The sequence below is a fragment of the Panthera uncia genome, chromosome D2 (assembly GCF_023721935.1).
Source record: "Panthera uncia isolate 11264 chromosome D2, Puncia_PCG_1.0, whole genome shotgun sequence".
NCBI lineage: Eukaryota > Metazoa > Chordata > Mammalia > Carnivora > Felidae > Panthera > Panthera uncia.
The window spans coordinates 51,364,757-51,390,423 of record NC_064818.1 but is presented as its reverse complement, the minus strand read 5'-3'; the positions used below and the strand labels follow the sequence as shown (position 1 = coordinate 51,390,423).

Sequence of the window (25,667 nt, the reverse complement as noted above, 5' to 3'; positions counted from 1 at the left end):
TATAAGTAAGGGGTGTACTGGTTTTGCTTCCAATTGAAGGAAGCATTTGTATTTACTCATAGGACATGTGAGCCAACCCATGGGCCCTAAGAGGGATAAAACTTCTGGGGTGATTAAAACCTAAACAAAGGTTACAAGAAACTAGCTCTTCTATAGGAAGGTAATGGACTTGTTTGACTCTTTTCTTATCTAACATAGAGACTTCCCTGTAAAAGGGTGAAAATTCTATAATGAAAATATTAACTGTTACTAATAAAATAAAAACCACTCTATTTTCCTTTGGACAATATTCTAGGCTACATCCAAAGTTAAAACATGGGTACAGGATCTACACTGAAACAATGTTAAAAGAATATATTGTCTGAGAGAGAGAAGTTATTTAAAGTTTAAATTTATTTAAACTTCTGTGTAATTTTTGACTCTTGCTTGGCAACAAGTACAGTTTTCCCTCCTTGTGAAAGGAGGGAAAAGTTATTTTCACACACACCCACGGTGAAAATGAAAACTGGCATAACGTCTCTGGAATGTGATTTTGTAATACCTGGTTAAGAACTTTATAGAAATGGTCGTTCTTTTTGATTCAGTAATCCTACTTCTAGGAATCGAACCTCAGAAAACAGTAATAAAGGTAGAGAACAATGATATTAATCTCAAAAATGTTATTTGTGTTATCAAAAAACTGAAGGGGAAAAAAACACCTGAAAACAGTCCAAATCTCAATATTAAGAGAATGGTTAAGTAGTAAGGTGTATCTATCTGTAAGATGAATATCATGTAGTTATTAAAATTGATGTTCACACAAAATTTTAAGTATCTGTTAAGATGCTTATGCTAAACGTTCCTACTAAAATTACATAAAAACCCATCAAAAAAGACTGGAAGCAAATTTGACTGAATGCTAAGAATGGTTGTTATTTGTGCGGTAGGATTATGGGCAACTGTTGTCGTCTTCTTTATTTTCATAACATCCCACAATGGACACGTATTAACTCTGAGTTAGAAATAAAGTTTGCCTATTTATATATTAAAATAAATTTCAATAATAAATACTCCTCACACAGTTGTTAACAAAAGCCTCATTCTGAAGGATTCTTCTTTTAGGTATAAGTATGTTTGCACAAGTGTGTGTGGGCATGCGCACAGTCAGCAGAAAGTAACCACTTAATATACTGGCTGTAATCTCCCTTTCTTTCCAGAAGGCATTAGCAACATGACCTTTGGGATTTGGAAGAGGAAGAAGCCTTAAAATAAGTCTCTTTTTCTCTTGGGCTGATCTACCCCCAGGTGGGAAAGGAGGAGTCCACTTAATGAATTTAAAACCTACACCAACTCCAGCTGTGAATACAGAATTGACTCTTTTACACAACAGCACAAAAACAGATAAAGAAATACTATGCTTACAATTTTCACAAACTTCACAAATGCTTAAAATTTCACAATTTTCACATATTCATATGCAAGTCTCTTATCACTAGAAATAACAGGAACCATAAAATTTAACCTGCTTGCCTCCATGCAGACAAGTCTAATCTACATACTTTCAAATTTATACTAATACTTTATAGAAATACTCACCGTGCATCATTAACTTGTAGATATCTAAGGAAATCTGCATAAGTCTGCACATTCATGGTTAAGTAATATATTACCAATGTGGATAAAAGGCCAAGAATCTAGATAAGATTCATTTATTCATTCAACAAATATTGACTGCCCACCTTTTTTCTTTTTAATGTTTGTTTTTGAGAGAGAGAGAGAGGGAAACAGAAGGGCAGGGAGACAAAGAATATGAAGCAGGCTCCAGGCTCTGAGCTGTCAGCACATAGCCTAACGCGGGGCTCGAACTCACTGAACCCACGAGATCATCACTGAGCTGAAGTCTCATGCTTGACTGACTGAGCCACCCAGGCACCCCTCAAATTTTCATTGAAAGTCCAGCTAGTTGGGGCGCCTGGGTGGCGCAGTCGGTTAAGCGTCCGACTTCAGCCAGGTCACGATCTCGCGGTCTGTGAGTTCGAGCCCTGCGTCAGGCTCTGGGCTGATGGCTCGGAGCCTGGAGCCTGTTTCCGATTCTGTGTCTCCCTCTCTCTCTGCCCCTCCCCCGTTCATGCTCTGTCTCTCTCTGTCCCAAAAATAAATAAAAAACGTTGAAAAAAAAAAAAAAAAAAGAAAGTCCAGCTAGTTAACATACAGGTAAGCTCCAATCAATTTAGCATGAAGATAGAAGCTACTGATTTCTTAGGAGCAAGTGACTGGTTGCTCATTATTCTCAGCCAACAAACCCAGTGGCTATAGACTCCAGCACCATTCTGTGTCTGTGCCCCAAAGGATGCATACACATGAGTGCAGAGGAAATACAGGGCCAGGAAGCACACTGATCCCATAGTCTGATTTCTCATTTCCATGTGTGTAAGGATTTTTCAAAAGCAGAATACTGCATTTAATAAGTAAATAGAAACAAACTTCACAAAGCTAGGCAGCCAAACTCATAGTGTGTCCAACAGAGTGTAACCACTCAAGAGATATTCAAGAGGTAACTAATTGATGATGCCAGACTATTCCAAGTTTACCTGGGAGCTCTTTCCTTAGGCTTCTCAAAGTATAAAACTTGAACACCCTACAGACTTCTCTGGCTGATGCTCACAGCTTCCTGAAAAAGGCCAACGTTGGTCTGTGGACAAACTAGGGTGAGTGAATGCAGTCAACTGACTTCCCTCCACTGCTCCCAGTCTTTCCCTGGGGCATTGGTAAAGAAAATAGTTTCCCTCAAAGTAAAGACTTGGGTCTAATGTTAGTAGAGTTAAATCATCTTCCTAGAGAAAACACTAATATTTCTGAATGGTCTATCAGTGTCCTTCATCCCTAACTATTACAAGGTCCTGTTTCACTTTTTTAAATTGAAGTAGAATTGATATACAATATCCTATTGGTTTCAGGTATACATTGTAGTGATTTGTTATTTTTATACATCACAAAATGATCCCCAAGGTAAGTCTAGTTACCATCTGTCACCATACAAAGTTATTACAATATTAATGACTATATATCCTATGCTGTACATCACATTCCCATCATTTATTTATTTTACAACTGGAAGTCTGTACAACTAAGTAATCCCTTTTACTTAGTGTGCCAACCCCCCCAATCACTCCCCTCTCTGGTAACCACCAATTGATTTCCTGTACCTTTGAGTCTATGTCTGTTTTCTTTGCTCATTTGTTTTTTTAGATTCCACAGTGAAATCATACAGTATTTGTCTTTCTCTGACTTAGTTCATTCAGCATAATACTCTAGGTCCATTTATGTTATCACAAATAGTAAGATTTCATTATTTTTTATGGCCGAGCAATTTTCCATTATATATATATATATATATATATATATTATATATATATATTATATATATATATATACCACAGCTTCTTTATCCATTTATCTGTTGATGGATACTGTTGATGGATACTTAGGTTGCTTCCATTATCTTGGCGACTATAAATTATGCCACAATGAACATACTGGGTGTATACAGCTCTTCAAATTGGTGTTTTTGTTTCTTTGGATAAATACCCAGAAGTGGAATTGCTGGATTTTATGACAGTTCTATTTTTAATTTTTTGAGGAACCTCCACACTGCTGTCCATGGTGGCTGCACCAATTTATATTCCTACCAACTGTGCACAAGGGTTCCCTTTTCTTCACATCCTTGCCAACACTTGTTATTTTTCTGTCTTTTTGAGAACAGCTATTCTCATAGGTGTGAGGTTACATCTCATAGCGGTTTTGATTTGCATTTCCCTGATGATTAGTGATGTTGAGCACTTTTTCATGTGCCCATTGGCCATCTGTAGATCTTCTTTGGAAAAATGTCTATTCAAATCCTTTGCCCAATTTTTAACTGGATTGTTTAGTGTGTGTACACACACACACACACACACACACACACACACACTTTCACACCCACACTAAGTTATGTACGTTTTTTACATATTTTGGATATTAACCCTTTATCAAATGTATGATTTGCAAATATCTTCTCCCATTCGCTAGATTGTCTTTTTGTTTTGTTGACAGTCTCCTTTGCTCTGCAAAAGCGTTTTAGTTTGATATAATCCCACTTTTTAAAGTACAGATCCACTGAAGCAAAAGATATAACACAAAGCTAGGACATTATTCTTGGGTCCTACCTAACCTTATGCCAGGCAGTTATGGCATGAGCTCATTTTTATAGGCTGCTACCCATGCCTGCTTTGACCAAAAGGCATGTTCCCTGGTTTTTGGAGTGGTTTAAAAAGAACACAACTGCTCTGGAGCCACAGTGTGATAGGAAGGGATGAAGAAACTGGAGTGGTGCCAGAAAAAAAAATCACTGACACTCACCTTCACTCTACACAGTCATAGCCTTGGGGTCTACCTCTCACATCTGGTCAGGTTTCACAGGATGCACTATATCCTTAATATTAAAACCTAAATTATGGAAAACCTCAATTCTCTACCTTAAGCTTTGCTCCCTTCAGATGGCAGTACACAAACAATACATTTGTTATTAATTACACAAAATCTCTCTCAGTCTTGTAAATAAACAGTAAGACACAGCTTTGACAGGTGAATTTATTAATTAACATATATACCTGAAATTCAAAGATGTAGATCAAACATGAACAAAAACAAAAATCTTCCCTAGATTATTCAAAAGCAATTTTACAATTACTTATTAAAGGATAAAGTCAGGTATATTATAATGAAAATTGGTATTAAGTTCTATAAATGGGTTTGTTCCAATAGTCAAGTAAAGTAATTCTACTTTAAATCCTTTTGGGAAGTAAGCAAAGTATGGATCATACAAAAATGAATAGCAAAATAATATGCCTCAGTTCTATCTCATCATGATTTATAAGATTACCTAAAATTAGTATCCTAACTTCTTTTTTCACCAAGGATTCAAAAATACCCTTCATAACTAATCTGATAACATAAAGTAGATTTATGCCAATATCTGTAAGTGAGTTGTAAGTTTCACTTCCTCAGCATTCCTTGTGTGTGTCCAGCAAACAATAAGATTCAGCCTTAAGGAAAGAAATGGTTGCATGGGTGGTCCCATTTATATGCTCAAAATAGTTGAATCGCTTCAGAATCACTGAAGAATTCATGTGTGTCAAAGCATTTGGCTTGCTGACAGTTTCTTATCCTGTCTCACTCCTGGTCTACCCCCCAAGAAACTTGGGGTCTTGGACCTGTTGAGACCACTTTATGCAACTGACACAATGAATCTAGGCCAACTTAAAACCATTCTATGGAACTCTTGAAGTGACTTTCTGTCTTTGTAAAAGTGAACCCAGATTGCCAGGTCATTTTTTCCTTGAATCTGGTTTAACTTTCTTTGTTTTGAGTCTTTTGGGTTTTGCTTTTGAAGCACCTCAGGGGCAGTGACCCAAGACAGAAGATAAATAAAGTTAAGCCAACCTCAAGAGAAAAGCAATTGGGGATACCAGGTTTGCTTTTGTAAATGTGAACAGTGACCTGGGGGCTCAGGGTCAACCTTAGTCCCCCAAATTCCCTTTTCCAAACACCAATTCCACCTGGGATCTCAGAGTTGCTCTGCAGATTCCAAAAGTAAAGCAGAAGATCATTTTTCCTTTGCCTCCAAAACACAAAGCCAATGCAAGGGTTCCTAGAGCGCTTTGGAGATTTAAACAACAACAAAAATCCTAAACCATAATACAGCTTTAACAAAGAAATATGAACAAGTAGTCACTGGGGATTCAAGAAAACTGGATCTTACTAAATTAACCCAATGGGGGGAAATACAAGTCTCCTTTTTCCAAACAGATATTAAAATCAAATGATGAGCTTAGTATGATTTTTAAAGCTCTTAGCTCTACCCCCTTTCCAGCTACCTGAAAACACCACATTTGGAGAATTCCATATGAAGCACAGAAGAGAAATTTAAGTAGCAGCCAGAAAGTACCTAGGCAAAAACTGTAAAGAAGCAGTATAGTGCCTCCATCCACATCACTTTTTGCCTTCAGGGGTTAATTGTCCTTATGCTGCCTCACACTCTCTGATACACCTGACCCCTAACCCACGCCTGCCCTCTTCAAATGTCCCATGTGCCAAACCTGTTCTCAGTCAGCCTTTCCACGCCCACCTACGTAGGACCAAGAGCAAGCTCTGGGCACGGCCCTCTGCAGAGACCTTTTAAAAGCACTGATCTCTTCAGGTTATTTCACTCAGATGAACTGCACACAGAAGAAGAATGTTCTCAAGGTATTTAAAAAAAATTTTTTTAACGTTTATTTATTATTGAGAGACAGAACGTGAACAGGGGAGGGGCAGAGAGAGAGGGAGACACAGAATCCGAAGAGGGCTCCAGGCCTTGAGCTGTCAGCACAGAGCCCGATGCGGGGCTCGAACCCACAAATGGTAAGATCAGACCAAAGCAGGACGCTCGACTGACTGAGCCACCCAGGCGCCCTTCAAAGTATTTTTGATGGTAAGCTATATAGTAGTCAGAGATAAACTAATTGGGTGGGTTCAGAATTTGGGAGAAGAGGCAAAAAAATGGGATTTATGTAATCAGATTTGTACATATCCACATTTGCTTTAATTGTTTGGTCACTATCATAGCTAAAATGGCATACAAATACATGCTATGTGTGGTTTTATGTGTTTAATTTCTTTATTAAAATTAATTTTACCAAGTAATAAATGGTTAATAATCAAATAAAGCCTATCATAGGGGCACCTGGGTGGCTTAGTTGGTTAAGTGTCCAACTTTGGCTCAGGTTATGATCTCACAGTTTGTGAGTTTGAGCCCCGCGTCAGGCTCTGTGCTGACAGCTCACAGCCTGGAGCCTGCTTTGGATTCTGTCCCTTCTCTCTCTGCCCCTCCCCACTTGTGTTCTGTCTCTCTGCCTCTCAAAAATAAATAAATGTAAATAAATAAATATTAAAAAAAACAAAGCCTATCATAAAAAATGCTAGTCCACTGCCCTACCCTTCCCATTCTCAGAAGCAATCAACGTTTAACTACTTCTGTTTTTAATTATGGTGATTACTTCAGTGTCTCTATGCTTATTTTTCTAGTTTTTTAAAAGTTTATTTTGAGAGAGAGAGAGAGCACGAACAAGCAGGGGGAAGGGGGGGGAGAGAGAGAGGGAGAGGGAGAGGGAGAGGGAGAGGGAGAGGGAGAGAGAGAGAGAGAGGGAGAGGGAGAGGGAGAGGGAGAGAGAGAGAGAGAGAGAGAGAGAGAGAGAACGCATCTCAAGCAGGCTCTGTTCAACACGGAGCCCAATGCAGGGCTCAATCTCACGACAGCGAGATCACAACCTGAGTCGCTATCAAGAGTTGGACACTTAACGGACTGAGCCATTCAGGTACCCCTCTAATTTTTGATTTATCAGCTTGCAGCTATCACATATGATGGTTTACCTTAATTATACAACCTTCCTATTTTTGGTAGCTGGCACAATTTTTCTCCATATTTTGCTTTTATAAATTTATAAAATATATATAATCTTTTATAAATAATATATAAAAATATATATTATAAAAATATAAAATATAATTAAACTTCTTGCTATGTAACCTTAAAAATGTTTTTTTTTTAATTTTTTTTTTTAACGTTTTATTTATTTTTGAGACAGGGAGAGACAGAGCATGAACAGGGGAGGGTCAGAGAGAGGGAGTCACAGAGTCTGAAACAGGCTCCAGGCTCTGAGCTGTCAGCACAGAGCCCGACGCGGGGCTCGAACTCACGGACTGTGAGATCATGACCTGAGACGAAGTCGGCCGCTTAACCGACTGAGCCACCCAGGCGCCCCTGTCACCTTAAAAATGTTTTAAGACAGCTTTGAGATATATTTCACATACAATACAATTCATCCATTTAAAGGGTACAAATCAGAGGCGCCTGGGTTGCTCAATCGGGTAAGTGTCTGACTTCAGCTCAGGTCATGATCTCACAGCTCGTGGGTTTGAGCCCCACGTTGGGCACTGTGCTTACAGCTCGGAGCCTGGAGCCTGCTTCAGATTCTATGTCTCCCTCTCTCTGCTTCTCTCCTGCTTGCACTCTGCCTGTCTTTCTCTCTCTCTTAATAATAAAAATAAGCATTAGAAAAAATAAAGTCTACAAATCAATGGTTTTTAATATACTCACAGAGTTGTGCAGCCATCTCAATCAATTTCAGAACATTTCTCTCATCCAAAAGAAATCCCATGCCATTAGCATCACTCTCCAAACAGGGGTCATATAACATGTGGTCTTCTGTAAGGAGCTTCTGTCACTTAGCATAATGTCTTCAAGGTTCATCCACATTGTAGCATGTGTCAGTACTTCATTCCTTTTTATTGTCAAGTAATATTCTATTGTATGGTACCAGCTTTGTTTATCCATTCATCAGTTAATGGACATTGGGTTATTTCCATTTTTCAGCTATTATGAATGATACTCCTGTGAATGTTCATATACAAGTTTTTGTGTGGATATATGTTTTCATTTTTCTTGGGTATATACCTGGGAGTAGAACTTGTTTCATAAACTTTTAAGAGGATCTTTCGACTCTCCATTTAGTAATATAAGAAATTAACACCTGAGGGGCACCTGGGTGGCTTAGTTGGCTAAGCGTCTGACTTCAGCTCAGGTCATGATCTCGCGGTTTGGTGAGTTCAACAGCCCTGCATCCAGCTCTGTGCTGACAGCTCAGAGCCTGGAGCCTGCTTCAATTCTGTGTCTCCCTCTCTCTCTCTGCCCCTCCCCTGCTTGCACTCTGTCTCTCTCTCTCTCTCAAAAATAAATGCTAACTGGGGCGCCTGGGTGGCGCAGTCGGTTAAGCGTCCGACTTCAGCCAGGTCACGATCTCGCGGTCCGTGAGTTCGAGCCCCGCGTCGGGCTCTGGGCTGATGGCTCGGAGCCTGGAGCCTGTTTCCGATTCTGTGTCTCCCTCTCTCTCTGCCCCTCCCCCGTTCATGCTCTGTCTCTCTCTGTCCCAAAAATAAATAAAAAACGTTGAAAAAAAAATTAAAAAAAAAAAATAAATGCTAACAAAAATTAAAAAAAGAAAAAGACATTAATTTCTGATATGGTTGAGTTTTAAAATAATCCTTTGGCAATTGGGGTTTAAATTATGTATACTACATATTTAAACCCAAATAACAATAGATATTTAACTAAAGTTTCCTTGAATTTATTTATAAATGCAGAAAGATGTTAATGAAATCATTATCAAGAATTTTTCTAGCCTCTATTTCTGAAAAGCAAAATCCCTATATTTTCCAAAACAGGAAAGAAAATTTCAAATAGTTTCCTCAGGTACATTTACCTGAAATAGTTGAGTATGACTTTGATTTTTATAATACCTTTACATATATACTTGGCTTGTTTTTCTTTGGTCGTGAGAATACCTAGTTCCGCTTCCTGATATTGAAAGGTGGGTTACACAGTGAACAACAGAACCTACCTAATTACCCAAACCAGAAATGTGCATACGGTCTGCTTTGACTCCTCTCTTTTACAACTCCAGAATCTAACTTATTACCAAATCATGCCAATTTAACCTCCTAAATATTTCTTGAATTCACTTGCTTCCTACTTTCCATCCCTACTACTACTGCTATCTTAGTTCAGATATCATAATCTCTACCCTGGGGACTTTGGTCTTGGCTATCCCTTCTAATAATGCAGATCTATCAATCTCCACACTGCTTCCAGAGAGATCCAGCTAAAATACAAATGTGATCACACCATTCACTTGCTTAAAACCATCAATGGCTTCCCAACTTTTTCAAGATAAAGTTCAGGTTGTTTAATATGACATGCAAGGTGATCTTGCACCTACCTATTCCAGGTTGGTGAGGAGGAAAAATCTTGGTCTAACTGGACTAAGAATCAAATTGACATGAGACAGATTAAGTGGAGAAAATTAAATAACTAACCTATGGAGAATCTACACAGGCATGCAAATTTCAAAGACAATGAGCAAACATGAACCTTAAATGAGCTAGAGACAGCTGAAGGGTCTGAGGATACAAAGGGAAGAAGGACCATTAGCAGGAAGGTGAAAGGAGATGTCTGGAAAACAAAAGTTGCCCTATTATGCAGAGAAGTATCTTAGGTGAAAGGGAATCGCTGTTAATAGCACTCTTCCTGGTACAAACTGGCAGTTGAGGGGGAGGTAAGGAGGTTTTCCTGTATCTGCTGGGTTTTAATTGATTTTAATGCAAAATAGTGTTCATGCCAAAGTGGCTCATCTTGGGTTGGCCTACCCTTGGCCCCTACAAGGTCAACCTTTTGGCTTCCTCTCCTGCCTTGTAATTTAAACTCCTATACAAGGAACTCCTAATAGTTCCCTTAAAAACCATGATGACCCCCAAGACATTGCTCATTTTCTTCTCTGTGTGGAGTCCCCTTCCCCTTCTTTGCCACCCATGTAACTCTTTATTCCATAACATTTAAATCTCTTAAAATTTAAATCTTGCCTCTCTTAAGAAGCCTCCCCAGAACATTTTGGGATGGTTTTCTGTTCCTCTTTCGTGTCCTCAGAGAACCTGCCACATCTCTATCATGGAATTTTTCACAGTATATTGATGCATCTGCTGACCCGCTAGAGAAGTAAATATTGCCTTTACTTCCTCCTAATAGTGTACTTTGTAAGTGCCTCAAAACTGGCAGTTTGTGTTGCTTATATGTGTATCTTCATATTTGGCCCCTTACCTGGTATACAGTAGGCACCAAGTAAATGTATAATGAGATAAACTACATAGGTTACCTTTTGACACAGAATTTTGTGAGTCTACAGTGAACTCACTTCTGATATACTAATAAGATGGCTATGATATCTACTTTAATGTGAACTATTAATAATCTCTGAATTTTTGATAATGTTATAATTATTCTGAAAGCTAACCTATTTATTGACTGATTTAATTTGTCCTAAATGCACTAAAAATGAACTAAAAATATTTCACAACTAAAGTTCTGCTCCTGAGATTACCTTTTGTAAACCAGTGATACCACCATTGAGCATGTTAAATAAACATTCCCAAGTCATACCTTTGATTTTCTGTCCAGATTCATTATATCAGCTGCCACACTTATGTAACAGGTAGTTTACGTAATGACTTCACCAATAAAGCTCTCACTTCTAATACTCAGAAAATCAAACCATGAAACTCATAATAAGAGGTGTTCACTAGACTTTCAATTCTCTAAGTCATTTTGCTTCCTCGAAGCTATGGAGAAATAAGATCTGATTGCATAAACTATGTAAGAATTAAAACAACAAAGGAAGACAATATGGATTAGCCAATGAAGAAAGACTGCATGCCGAAGTGTCTATACTCCAGGATACAGTACTTGCTTGAATGAAGGAAGCTAGACAAGGCTGGAGCTTCATTATGTGCTCCTTTAAAGTGCAACTGCAGGTAGGGACACCTGGTGGTTCAGTCAGTTGAGCTTTCAACTCAGGTCATGATCTCAGGGTCATGATCTCATGCCCTATCAGTGAGGAGCCTGCTCAGGATTCTCTCTCTCCTCTCTCTCTGCCCCTCCCCCTGCTCATGCAATGCTCTCTCTCTCCCAAAATAAATAAATAAAACATTTTTTAAAAGTGCAAATGTAAGAAGAAAAAGGAAGAGGGAATAACCACTTTTTAAAAATTTTGTGAATCTGAGTGGATATTCCTCTCCCTACAGTTATGATTTAAAATAAGGCAAATGTGGGGGCGTCTGGGTGGCTCAGTCAGTTAAGTGTCAGGCTCCTGGTTTAGGCTCAGGTCACAATCTCACAGTTTGTGGGACTGAGCCCCATGTCAGACTCTGTACTGACAGCGTGGACCCCCTTGGGAGTCTCTCTCTCCCTGCCCCTCCCCTGCTCGCTCTCTCAAAATACACACACACACACACACATACATAAAAAGTAAAATAAGACAAATGAAAACTTGGGAGAATCTAATAGATGGACTCATTTAGTCTTCAATAAAATTAGTCATAGGGTCCCTAGTGGCTCAGTCTTTAAGCATCTGACTTCAGCTCAGGTCACGATCTCACAGTTCATGAGTTTGAGGCCCGCTTCACGTGAGTTCAAGCCCCACTTTAGGTGAGCATGAGCCCTGCTTTGGGCGAGCTCCGCTTCTCTCTCTCTCTCTCTCTCTGCTGCTCATGGGACTGCCCCTTGTGGGATTCTCTCTCTCTGCCCCTCACTCACTTGTACCCTCTTGCTCTCTCTCTCAAAAAATTAGTCATATACGTTTTACTCTAAAACTTTAAGAAGTCAAGTAATGTGTATTATTTATAATTTGCCATTAGTTACAAATACTGACTTTTAGCTTTTGAAAAAGCAAAGTTAAACTAAAATTAAAACCAGATACTTCAGCCCCTAGAGTCACGTTGTCATTCTATTCTTTAAAATGACAAAAATAAATAAACTTTAAAAAGGGGTGCCTGCATGGCTCAGTCAGTTGAGCATCTGACTCTTGATGATTTCGGCTCAGGTCATGATCTCATGGTTTGTGGGATTGAGTCCTGCAACCGGCTTTGCACTGACAGCATGGAGTGTGCTTGGGATTCTCTCTCCCCCCTCTCTGCCTCTCCTCTGCTTGCATGCATGCATGTGCCTGCACACACGCTGTCTCTTAAAAATAAATAAACTTAAAAAAAATCTATAAAATAAAATAAAATAAAATGGAACTCAGGCCATTTGAAATTAATAAAACAAACCAAGACCATGAAATCCCAACCACTTCAGGAGGAAAAGGGGAATAGTTTCTACGGTAATTCCTTAGTAGGCAGGGACAAAAGTGGAGACCCAGTTCCAGTCACTGCATAACCAGACTTCACTTTGGTGAAATGGGGAGCTGAATTTCAGATGTGTATCTCATTTGTTCTGCTTTCTAGAGATGAGGTCTCAGTTTTATGTCTTAGAATATAAATACAGATGATTTACCATTTTGCCATGGATTCCCACAGGAAAGCAGAGTTAGCTAGACTACTATGAATGATGGAAATACAGAATATAAGAATCTTTGTGGTCTCCATTTAAGACAAATATTACACTATCTTGGTGAGTATTTGTATTTAAGGGGGCTTGTATCCTCATTCGTCTCTCTCTTTCAAATCTTAAAAATAAAGATTTTGTAATCTTTATTCAAACAATTTAAGAAAGTATTTATTTAGTTTACTTTTGTAGAATCTGAAAGGCATTTCTTTTATGCTAGCCAATTTATTAACCCTTAATTATCCAGTTACTTCCAAACCTGATTGTATATGTAATTACCTTTTGTCAGGTGTAATAATTTGGTCAATAAACATGTCAGAGGGGCGCCTGGGTGGCGCAGTCGGTTAAGCGTCCGACTTCAGCCAGGTCACGATCTCGCGGTCCATGAGTTCGAGCCCCGCGTCAGGCTCTGGGCTGATGGCTCGGAGCCTGGAGCCTGTTTCCGATTCTGTGTCTCCCTCTCTCTCTGCCCCTCCCCCGTTCATGCTCTGTCTCTCTCTGTCCCAAAAATAAATTAAAAAAAAACGTTGAAAAAAAAATTTTTTTTAAATAAAAAAAATAAACATGTCAGAACACTTGCTGCTTAGTTTCAACAGATAAATTCAGTTTTTCCACAGCCTCAAGGCATAACTAAATTTGAAAAAAAGGGCAGTTATCAAACTGCCCTGAAGCTGGATCACTAAGGTAGAAATACACAGCAGGTAGCCATGGCTTACTTTGGGGCCTGATGCTTGCCTGAGTGCTTAATTAGTAAAAGATTTCTGGGACAGGGTAACGGTGACAACCCTGTGATACTCTGATGAATGCAGGTGTCCACATGAACCTCAAAATGGCCAACAGACAAACTTTAAGATGAAACTTAGTTAAAAAACATCTATTGGTAAAGACCTACTGGCATCACACCTTAACTACAGGTTACAGAATTAAAATATGAAAAGAGAAACTAAATACAAACAGCAGGAGGAGGTCTCATCTTCTTGGGAACATGAATGCAGCCAATGGAATTAAACAGATTGTGATCTAAGTGCTACAATGCTTGCATGATGCGAATCTGTATTACAGGAGTGCAAAAAGAAATCCCTACTTGACCTCTGGATAACCTAAACAGGAAATTAGGACATTTCTAAGCAAAACAGCCTGTGTCATACTGTTAAAATAATTATTTCCATCGACACTTTGTATTAGCAATGTACATTAGGCCATCAGAAAAAAACTCAAGCCAAAAAAACTCAAGCCAAAAGAGTTTCTTCCCTGTAACAGATAAAACAGCAGTTGGCCCAGTGCCCTCAACACAGTTGAGGGGGTAAAATTTATTGATAATTAGGAGGACAAAGAAGGGGAGAGAGGAATAATAAACAGGTAAGAAAGCTGGAAGCATTCTTTAAATATTCATAGATCAGTTGGAAATGAATTATTGAAATATACTTTTTATTTTTTAAATACTTATTTTGAGAGACAGAGAGGGAGCAGGGGAGGGGAAGAGAGAGAGAGAGAGAGAAAGAGAGAGAAAGAGAGAGAGAGAATCTAAAGCAAGCTCCATGCTGTCAGCACAGAGCCTGACACAGGGCTCGAACTCACCAACTATGAGATCATGACTTGAGCCAAAATCAAGAGTCTGATGCTCAATGAACTGAGCCACCTAGGCACCCCAATAAAATTTATTTTTTTAAGTTTTGCTTAAGTAATCTCTACACTGGACACGGGGTTCAAACTCACAACTTCAAGATCAAGAGTCGCATGCTCTGTTGACTGAGCCAGCCAGGTGCCCTATGAATGGAATTTCACTCTTAGTCAGCATCTGGGGTATTAAGAGAGTATTCAATGATTTTAAGAAAATATCCAACAAACACTACAACTTAAAATGAGTCAGCATTTTTTTTCGGAATAATTTTTAAATATCTGCTATTTGGTTATGGTGCTTCAGAATGTTAGAGACCGTCACCATTTGGTTGGGAAAATCAAGCCCCTCCAATGTCTCACCTAATCAATATTCTATGGATATTATTTGCTTATCCGATTATATTTCACTTGGATAAGAAGTGCTGTTTCTTATGACACCAATATTATTTATTTATTTGTGTTTATTTACAATGTATTTATTCTACGCCCTATTCAATTCCCTCCCAACTGAGTTAAAAAAAAAAAATCAAGGTACTTTCATTTTGAATTAATCATTTAAGGGAGTTGTAAACTCCGGGTCTCAATTTCCTGTTCTGTAAAACAAAGGAGTCATATTTGCATGTGACAAGCACTCTATTTGACACTAGCAGGGAAATGATGATGATGACCCAGTCTTTTTTTCAAGCAGTTCTTTAGTGTAATGGAAGAGATATTCACATAAGCATAATCATGAACAAAGGTGCAAATTACACTGGAGTTATGTACAGTTATTATTGGAGCATCCAGTCTTGTTTGGGGGTGAGAGGTAAACCCAAGAAGGCATCTGAGGTAGTACCCAAAATGAGTCTTAAAAAGGAGTTAATCAAGGGAGAGGCAGTGGTATTTCAAGCAGGTGGGACAGCATGAGTAAAGGCACAAAGATGGGAAACAGTTGTGCTTCTGGGGACTGTCATACATTTTAATGTTGCTTACACTTATCAGTAAAGGAGTAGTACAAAAAGGCTAGAGAAGAGGACAGGGGCTAGATCACAAAAGGACATATATGCCTTGTTCAGGAACTTTGGGAAATTTTTAAACAAGAAAGCTCACATGGTCAGACTCACTACTTACATATATAAATACAACAGCTCTGTGAAGAATGGATTTGAGGAGAAAAAAACTAAGGATGGGAAAAATAATTAAGAAACTGTTGTGATAACCTTGAAATACACTGGGATAAACAAGTAGGTAGCTGGGAAAGAGAGAAGCGGATGGATAGGTAATAGGGCAGGTAGTTAGGATGGAAAGAGGAGAATGGGTTTGAGAGGAAAAATCCCTAGGACATGATGATTGAATGGAGGGCATGGCAGAGTGGTGCCATCAACCAAAACAGACAACATGAAAAGATCTGATTAGAGAATGAGGGAAGATGATGTGTTGACAGCTTTGGTCACATAGGATGTAGGACACATATCCCAGTGGAAATGTTTATCAACCAACTGCATATATATCTAAGGCACACAGCATTTGTGCCAGAGATATGATGGAGAGTGGATGAGTTCACCCAGACAGAGTATATACAGAACAGAGTTGTAAGTACAGAAACCTCAGGTACACCAACATTTGGGGGGCAGAGACATAAAAAGAACGTTAAGAGAGTAGCCTTTGAAGAAGAGAGAATTTTAATTTTTTTTCAGTTTATTTATTTATTTTGAGAGAGAGTAAGGGGGGGAGGCAGAAAGAGAGAGAGAGAGAGAGAGAGAGAGAGAGAGAGAGAATATCCCAAGCAGGCTCTGTGCTGTCAGCACAGAGCCAGATACAGGGCTTGATCCCACAGCCATGAGATCATGACCCGAGCCCAACGCTTAACTGAGCCACCCATATGCCTGAATAAGAAAGAATTTTAAAGAGGAAGTGATCAACACTATCAAACACAGCAGAAAGAACCAATAAGGTAAGGGCTAAAAAGGTCTAGTGGCATTCCTTGGGTGACCTAAGTGAATGCTGTTTCAGCACTGTGGCAAAGCAGACAGTTGACTCAGGAATGAGTGAGACATGAGGAAATAAGGAAACAATCAATTATAAATAATTCTTTCAAGGAATCAGTATACAAAGGAGAAAAAAAGAGATCAGAAACAGTTAGAATGAGACTAGAGAAGATATCTCCCACCCACTCTCTCTCTCAGGCAGGAAAAATTTGAACATGTTTTTAAGCTAAGGTAGTTATGAAAAGGATAAAGCAAAGGAAAGGCAGATGAATAATGAAACAAGTCTCATAGAAAAATGGGGTCAAGGGCATAGGAAGACGAGAGAATCCTGAATAAAATGGTTACCTATCATAGGAGTCTGAAGGAAGGAAAATGATGAATGTGAATACAGATAAACCGATTGCAAAAGTAACAGTGAGAGATTAATGGTGATAGAGATGAACGAAGGAAGCTCAAAGGGGCTGAGGCTCTCACTCAAAAGTGGAAGAACCGGGGCACCTGGGTGGCGCAGTCGGTTAAGCGTCCGACTTCAGCCAGGTCACGATCTCACGGTCCGTGAGTTCGAGCCCCGCGTCGGGCTCTGGGCTGATGGCTCGGAGCCTGGAGCCTGTTTCCGATTCTGTGTCTCCCTCTCTCTCTGTCCCTCCCCCGTTCATGCTCTGTCTCTCTCTGTCCCAAAAATAAAATAAACGTTGAAAAAAAAAAATTTAAAAAAAAAAAAAAAAAAAAAAGTGGAAGAACAATGGTCTACAGATGGAAATGGGGGCTAAGAGAACAGGCTCTCTCATTTCACACTGTGCAGCCTATAAAAGAGTGCGTAGTTACCACTAGAGAGGGCTACTGGTTTAGCAGAGCCTCACAATTCTAAGACCGGAGGGAAGAAAACATTCTGCCAAAGCACTGAAGCTGTAGGGCCTAAGTTTACATTGGAATGTCTTCAGATGGCACATCCTAAGAGGGCTAGAAGAAGCAAAAAGATACAGAGTTAAACAAACCAATGAGTGAATGAGACAGGAAATAGGCAGGGAGGGCCGGAAGGAGGGGAATAAGAAAGCAGGAAGAGTAGGGAGAAAGTAGTTAACTTCACTGAGTAATCAAACATTTTAATCTTCTAAAATGAGGGATGCATGGTTGGGAAATGCCAGAAATGACAGTGTCTGACACCAGGTCTCAGGAAAAAGTGGTGAAGGCGGCCATGTGGCTTTTCAAAAGGGCAAAGAAGCCTCTATTTGAATGTAGAGGTTCTCAAGACACCAGGAACAGCCTCAAGAGCCCTGCCTGGTTAAGGGGAGAACCTGTAGGAGGTTTGGTTAGATTTTCTTACGTGCCTTCCAATTCTCAAACCTTAGGATTTCATGACCATGAAAATCACTGAATCACAGACTGAAGGTAACTGGAAGATGATCTGACATTTAAGAAAACATAAGAGTCAAAGAAAGAGAGAACTATAAATGTAAAACACTCCAGGGACTAAACTGTCACTTACTATTAAGTACTAAGCACTGTAATATACACCTAAGAAGGAAGTTCAAGGAAAATACTATAAAATATTAATTCTCAAATCAAATAATCCCTTCAGCAATTTCATTCTTTCAATATATATTAATAAAACTTTTCATCATGACTATATATCCACTTGACTCTTAAGAGGTCACTATTGACCCAAAAACCCCACCAAATTTCTTTTAATATATGGTTTTATGGATATCAGAGGTGGAATGCACCCCTTCGGAGTGCTACCTGAGTATCGGCAGTGTTGAGTTCTCTCAGCCATCTAAATGTGAGGATGGGTGGCTCTGAGGGCCCCTAACGTCTCACTCCTAAGCCTGAAGTATGTACATACACCTAGTTTTTTGGGTATGTTTGCTTTCACTTTCCAACCAAGTTATGAGTTCTTCAAGGGCAAAGGTAATAGCTCTTCCTTCTCCCTTAGGGTACTCAATAAAAGCTTGTTGCACTGAACTAAATTTTATTTCATAGAAAACTTTGAGAAGCTGAAGTTTAATGACTGTGTCTTTTCTGCAACAAAAGGAAAAGCAGAGAGATTAATGCACACACACACAAAAAGCTTTTAATTTAAACCACTGGAAAAGCTCTGCATAAATATTGTTTGATTAAAAAAAATTTTTTTTAAATATTGTTTGATGGGGCGACTGGGTGGCTCAGTCAGTTAAGTGTCTGACTCTTGATTTCAGCTCAGGTCATGATCTCTCGGTTTGTGAGACTGAGCCCCACATCGGTTTGTGAGACTGAGCCCCACATTGCACTCTGTGCTGTCAGTGTGGAGCTTTGTTTGGGATCCTCTCTCTCCCTGTCTCTCTGCCCCTCCCCCCTGCTTGCACACACTCTCTCTCTCAAAATAAATAAATAAACTTTTAAAAAATCAAAAAACAAATTGTTTGAGTCCGGGGCTCTTTCACACACAGATTACCTACAAGGGGGCCTGAGAGACTGATAAGAGTCTTATACAAAGTTCACTATCACCTACTGTTAATTTTTCTTTATCTCCATTTCAGACCATTACTTGTATCTGTGTACAGCTTTTCACTTGAACATCTCATTCCAGTGAAGTACAGGCTTTTCTATACTTTATAAAAGGGAAACTGAGCTTCAGAGAGATTAAATGTCTTGTTCAAATTTATATGTAAAGTAGGATTAGGATCTAATTTCCTCAATTTATAAATTAAGTGCTTAAAACAACCAGATTAGGATGGTTTAATTTACACAAGATTTTCTTTTATTTGTATGTATAACCAATCAGCTTTCAAAAAGAATGCATGGTAAAGTTTTTTAGAACACTGTTGTAGATTCACGCTGGATATGGCAAATAGTACAAAGGCAGTCTAGAGAATTTTGTTTCATACAGTGAAAAGATCATAATAGTGAATATGGTGGTTCTAGTTTTAATACTCATTAGTATGTTAAACAGTGCATTGTTGCTGTTTTTTCTGACAAAGCATTTAAATATTTAAACTTCTCATTAACTATCCTTCCAACTTGCAGAAATCTATAATAGAAAAATTTTTTTCCATTCAACAAATAAAACAATTATCAGGGAAAAATAAATTTCTTCTTTTTAAGTTTATTTAGTTAGAGAGAGAGAGAGAGAGAGAGGGAGAGAGAGAGAGAGAGAATGAGGAGGGGAGGGGAGGGGCAGAGAGAGAGGGAGAGAGAAGATCCCAAGCAAGTTCAATCTCATGAACTGAGAGATCACGACCTCAGCTGAAATCAAGAGTCAGACACTAAATCAACTGAGCCACCCAGGCACTTGCAAGGAAAAATAGTTCTCATAAATGAATAATAAGGAGTTTGGCAAAAACGTGAATTAATGTTGAGAGAAGAATAACGTTCCCTGTTGCACAGTGTCAATATGGAGTTTATATCTAATACTTAATGGATGCATAATATTTATAAAAGACCAGCTATCACTATCCTTTCTTTACTGCTGATAGACAATTCTAAAAATTTTAACCTATCACTCTCAGTGAAAAAAAAAAATACCACGAGTATTGATGATTAAATTTGGGATTGCCTCTCTTTACATTATACATGAACTTATAATTCTCCATCTATGGAGACAAAGATTTACTCCTTGTGTAACACACTGAAAAATGCACCTCAAAATTAATCACAACATGTAATATTTATAAGAAATATTCCATATTTTCCCAAATACACACTTATATGTATAATTTTTTCTTGTAAATCTGATACTTTTCTTTATAATCCTATTGCTAAGTTAAGTACTTCTCTTAAAAATAATTCTGAATGGAAGGGCACCTAGGTGGCTCAGCTGAATAAGCATCTGACTCTTGATATTGGCTCAGGTCATGATCTCTCGGTTTGTGAGATTGAGCCCCACACCAGGCTCTGTGCTGACAGTGCAAACGGAGACTGTTTGGGAGTCTCTCTCTCTTTCTGCTCCTCCCCCACTCGAGTGTGCATGCATGCTCACTCTCTCTTTCTCAGAATGAATAAATAAACTTAGAAAAAAATGTCACCTTGGGGGAAGCTGGGTAAAGTGTACATGGGACCTTATGGAACTATATTTGTAACTTTCTGTGAGTCTATAATTACTTAAAAATAAAAATCAAAAGAAAACCAATGAGCATTGTATTATTTTTGTAAATATTATGGTGTTGGTCTGCTTATTTGTTTTTCTGGTTTTCTTTTTTTTTTTAATTTTTTTTTCCACGTTTTTTATTTATTTTTGGGACAGAGAGAGACAGAGCATGAACGGGGGAGGGGCAGAGAGAGAGGGAGACACAGAATCAGAAACAGGCTCCAGGCTCCGAGCCATCAGCCCAGAGCCTGACGCGGGGCTCGAACTCACAGACCGCGAGATCGTGACCTGGCCGAAGTCGGACGCTTAACCGACTGCGCCACCCAGGCGCCCCTGTTTTTCTGGTTTTCAAAAAATTATTTTAGAGGGTAATTTTCCAAACTACAAAACAGCTCCAACCTTTATCCTCAAAACAACCACAACAATCTATGCAGTCAAAAGTTATATCAATAACTGAAGGTATGAGCATAAATCACATATGTAGTTAAGCAATAAACTGTAAACCTCCAGAATTAGGACACTGGAACAAAAAGGGACAAAAAGGCAAAAGTCATTTAGGTTCAGACTAATCCTTCATAATCTAAGCTCTTGCAAAGGGCAGCATACTTTTCTAATATCTGGACCTTAAGGTAAATTTTGTGAGATGTCTGGTCTTGTTATATTCAAGAGTAAACCCAGAGACATCTTCCTTTAATTCTTTGGCACTTCAAATGAATTTAGGATTGTCTAAGGAAAAAAAACGTTTGCTGGAGGAGCTGTGTGAACAAGCTTGTTGTCCTGCTACTCTACCTAGTCAAGCATTCGGATACTACAACTTTGGCAAATCCCATTAATACTTTAAGAAGTCAAAGACTTTAAAACTTCTGAACAAAGTTCCTGTGAAGTAGTCACAGGGACAAGTTTAAGCAAGCAGAGTGTGTATACAATATAGTAACAAATATAATGCAAACAAAAGAAGATTTGTTTAATTATAGTGGAAATAATTGTTATTTAAAAGTGCCTCCTTCCTCATCATAAAAGAACAAACTGGACTAGTGGCAAAAGAATTGTATGTTATGATGCCTTAAGATTAGAAACAGAAGACAGAAATTTCAAAGTAAAGTCTTGGCAGACGCCCAGTCTCCACAATAAGAATTATGGCCAAACAATTCTTTCATAACCTCCAAGTCTTGTTCATGTCCCTTTAGGTAGACTCCAAAGTTGTACATTTTAAATCAAACACAAGCCTATGTATTTATCAGGCTTTGTCTATCTTTCTATGGTAAAGTATATCTGAACTTCTTTCCTAAACTTTATAACCATTTGGGGGTGTGGTAGAGAGGGGTTATTAGACTATGTATAAAAGAGTGGAAGTGAGGGAATAATGAGAACAAGGAGGGGGGTGCCCAGGGTACTTCCCTTATCAGGCAATACTGTTACAAGGACCTACGCTCCTCATGGTTCACCATGATGCAGATCTGGTACACCAGCCTCACCATCACCCTGATGAAGTGTGGGAAGTACAGAGATGGTAACTGCCAACTCAATCAATTAATGGCATCTGTGCAACACACGCTTCACATAATTCACTAATTTTAGCAATGAAGATTAAGCACACCATGGAAAACATCCCTCTCAGAAGTAAACTGTACTTTTCCCCACACACTTCATTAAACCATTAAGCTATATAGTTGAAACAGTTCAGGAAACAGTTTCCTAAGGTCATATAATAGTTATTAAGAGAAGTAGGACTCCATCCTATTTCCTGATTTCCTACAAGAGTGTCCTCGTCAACACACCATCTGGATACTTCAGCAGCTTTCTTTTTTCACTCCTTAACTTCTATCCTTTAGCCAAGATACCTTTCTGAACCTACTAATCTTCAACTTTATCTTCACTGATACCAACTAACTCATCTCTCAAATGGTCTAGTCCTTATTTTATTGTCTACTGTTCAATTCTATTTCCTCAGTGGCTGGCTATAGGAGGCACTTAATAAACATTTGCTGAATAAATGAATGAGTAAATGAAGAAAGAAGTGAAAATCCGTACATATAACGCAGACAGTTTTAGCATTCCATTAACAAATGTTTATTTACATGCTGTCTTCTTCCAAAGGGGCTTTAAGGGGCAACTTATAAAAATACTTGCAAGATAAACACAACTTAATAATCGAGAAAACTCAGGGCCGAAAGAAAGTGAAGGTAGAATAGAAGATGTTGGTACACAAAATGTATGTGATGCTATCCTATACAGCTAGCTATAAAGCAGTGAAGCTATTTTTAACAATAAAGGAAATATATTGAGGTAACTCACAGTATTTCGGTTACTAGAATACTAGTTACTCAGGATAAATGCAACTAATTCCAATAATGAAGACAGCAACTTCTGAGTCTACATGAAGGCACTGTGAAATATAGTGAACCACATCATTAGTAATTAGTTAACGGCAATCTAGCATCTGTAGCCTAGACTACCAAAATGATCATCTGCTCTTGATTCTCATGTTGTCCATTTCCAATCTACTTTCCTCAGAGCAGCCAGAACAATCTTTTAAAAATGTAAATCAGAGTATGATACTAATTTGTTGAAAACCCTTGAATGGTTTCCCATCATACTCAACGTCCCAAACTACCTCACCAGGCCCTCAAGGCCCTATACGACCTGGCTCTGATAACCTTCCCAACTGCATGTGTACTTCTTCCCCATGCTAATTTATAGCCATACTATTATCCTTTCTCTCTCTAGGCAGCACTTTAGGACTTTGCATCTGCTCTTTCTTCCTTCTGCTAGGAAAGCTATTTCCTCCTATTTCTCAACGGCATTCACAGATCTACTAAAATACCACCTCCTTAAAGGTGTTCCCTGAGAACCCAATACAAAGTGGTCCACCTTACCGCCAGTGATTTTAACACTAACCGGTTCTGTTCTCACAGGATCGAAATCTATTTAAAATTCTATCTGAAACTATTTAGCAATCATCACTGTTGTGGATCTTCCTCCAACAAAATGAGATTGTGACAGTAAGGATTTTGCCTATCTTGTTCACCGCTTGCATCCCCAGCATTTAAATAGCAGTGCCCAGAGGAGGTGCTCACATAATTTGTTCAGTGAATGAAGAAATATCTCAAAATAGAATAGCTCTTGGTGATCTGGCTTAGTCTGGACAGCTTTTGGCTTCCCTAGAGCAGTGGTAGCTGAATAACTGTTGTTAAGTCCTATACAATGCCTTTGACAATGTGCTGAAAACACTGGACCCTCTTCTCAGAAAAATGTACATACAAACAAAAAATTTTTTTTAATGTTTTTATTTATTTTTGAGACAGAGAGAGACAGAACATGAGCAAGCAAGGGGCAGAGAGAAAGGGAGACACAGAATCTGAAGCAGGATCTCACAGAATCTGAGCTGTCAGCACAGAGCCCGATGTGGGGCTCAAACTCACAGACTGTGAGTTCATGACCTGAGCTGAAGTCGGATGCTCAACCGACTGAGCCACCCAGGTGCCCCCATACATACAAAATTTTGCATGAACCTCCTAAAATCAATCCATGGTCCCCAGGTTAGAATCCCTGATCCACAGGTATGTAAGGGCCTTTATGCAATGCAATCTACATTTCACCAATTCCTGTCAATGAAGTTGAAGGCTGAGTGTAAAGAAAATCAATACAAAGCTGCAAATCACTCCTAACAGATTTCTCTACAAAGTGGTAGAAAATGAAGAACAGCCCTGGTGAATGGCTGCCTAGTCTCCTCATGCAACACACACTGTACTGGGCAGCCCAGCTCTGCAATTCATCAGGGAAGAAAATGGCCTATGTGTTGATGACATATACAGTAAGAAAACAGATTTGTAAAGGGAGAAGCTTATGGTTGCCTCTTTAAAACGGCAGAGACTACACTGTTGTTCCAACTAAATGAGATCATACTGGATCAGGATATGAATAGAAAAAGTCAAGTTCCAGGAACTGATAAAGTTAAAAAAAAACACAAAAACCAAAAAAACCCACCTAAACTGAGGCGCCTGACTGGCTCAGTGGGTACAGCATCCAACTCCTGATCTTGGGGCAGGGAGTTTAAGCCCCACGATGGGCGTGGAGCCTACCTAAAAAAAGAAAACTCAACTAAAAAGAATTGATTTAATATTCAGAATGGTCCACGAACTCTTCTGAAGGAAGAGAAACTTCTGTGGGTACCTTTAATAAAAAGATGCCTGCTTAGGGTCACAAAGTGACTTTTGAAAATGTATTCTTTAAATTATGTTGGATCAAAGAAGCAACAGAAGGTAAGAATATATTTAGGTGTAAAACTCCTCCTTTGCCTGCGAGGGACTTGGGGGTCAAGTTAAAAAGTTCGGCTGAACACGCTCTGGAAAGCAGTGCGGAGGTTCCTCAGAAAATTAAAAATAGACCTACCCTATGACCCAGCAATAGCACTGCTAGGAATTTATCCAAGGGATACAGGAGTACTGATGCATAGGGGCACCTGTACCCCAATGTTTATAGCGGCACTCTCAACAATAGCCAAATTATGGAAAGAGCCTAAATGTCCATCAACTGATGAATGGATAAAGAAATTGTGGTTTATATACACAATGGAATACTACGTGGCAATGAGAAAAAATGAAATATGGCCTTTTGTAGCAACATGGATGGAACTGGAGAGTGTGATGCTAAGTGAAATAAGCCATACAGAGAAAGACAGATACCATATGGTTTCACTCTTATGTGGATCCTGAGAAACTTAACAGAAACCCATGGGGGAGGGGAAGGAAAAAAAAAGGAGGTCAGAGTGGGAGAGAGCCAAAGCATAAGAGGCTCTTAAAAACTGAGAACAAACTGAGGGTTGATGGGGGGTGGGAGGGAGGGCAGGGTGGGTGATGGGTATTGAGGAGGGCACCTTTTGGGATGAGCACTGGGTGTTGTATGGAAACCAATTTGACAATAAATTTCATATCCATAGTTTCTGTGATTATATGTCAGAAAGAGGCAGCCAAACTAAAGTTCACAATAGTTTTTTTTTTTTAATATATGAAATTTATTGTCAAATTGG

At 38.9% G+C, this 25,667-nt stretch overlaps 1 protein-coding gene across 7 annotated transcripts in view; it reads right to left on the bottom strand.

Annotated features, from left to right (window-relative positions):
- EXOC6 (exocyst complex component 6) overlaps positions 1-25,667 on the bottom strand; it is a 302,754-nt gene that overhangs the window by 3,425 nt on the left and 273,662 nt on the right. The window lies entirely within an intron of this gene.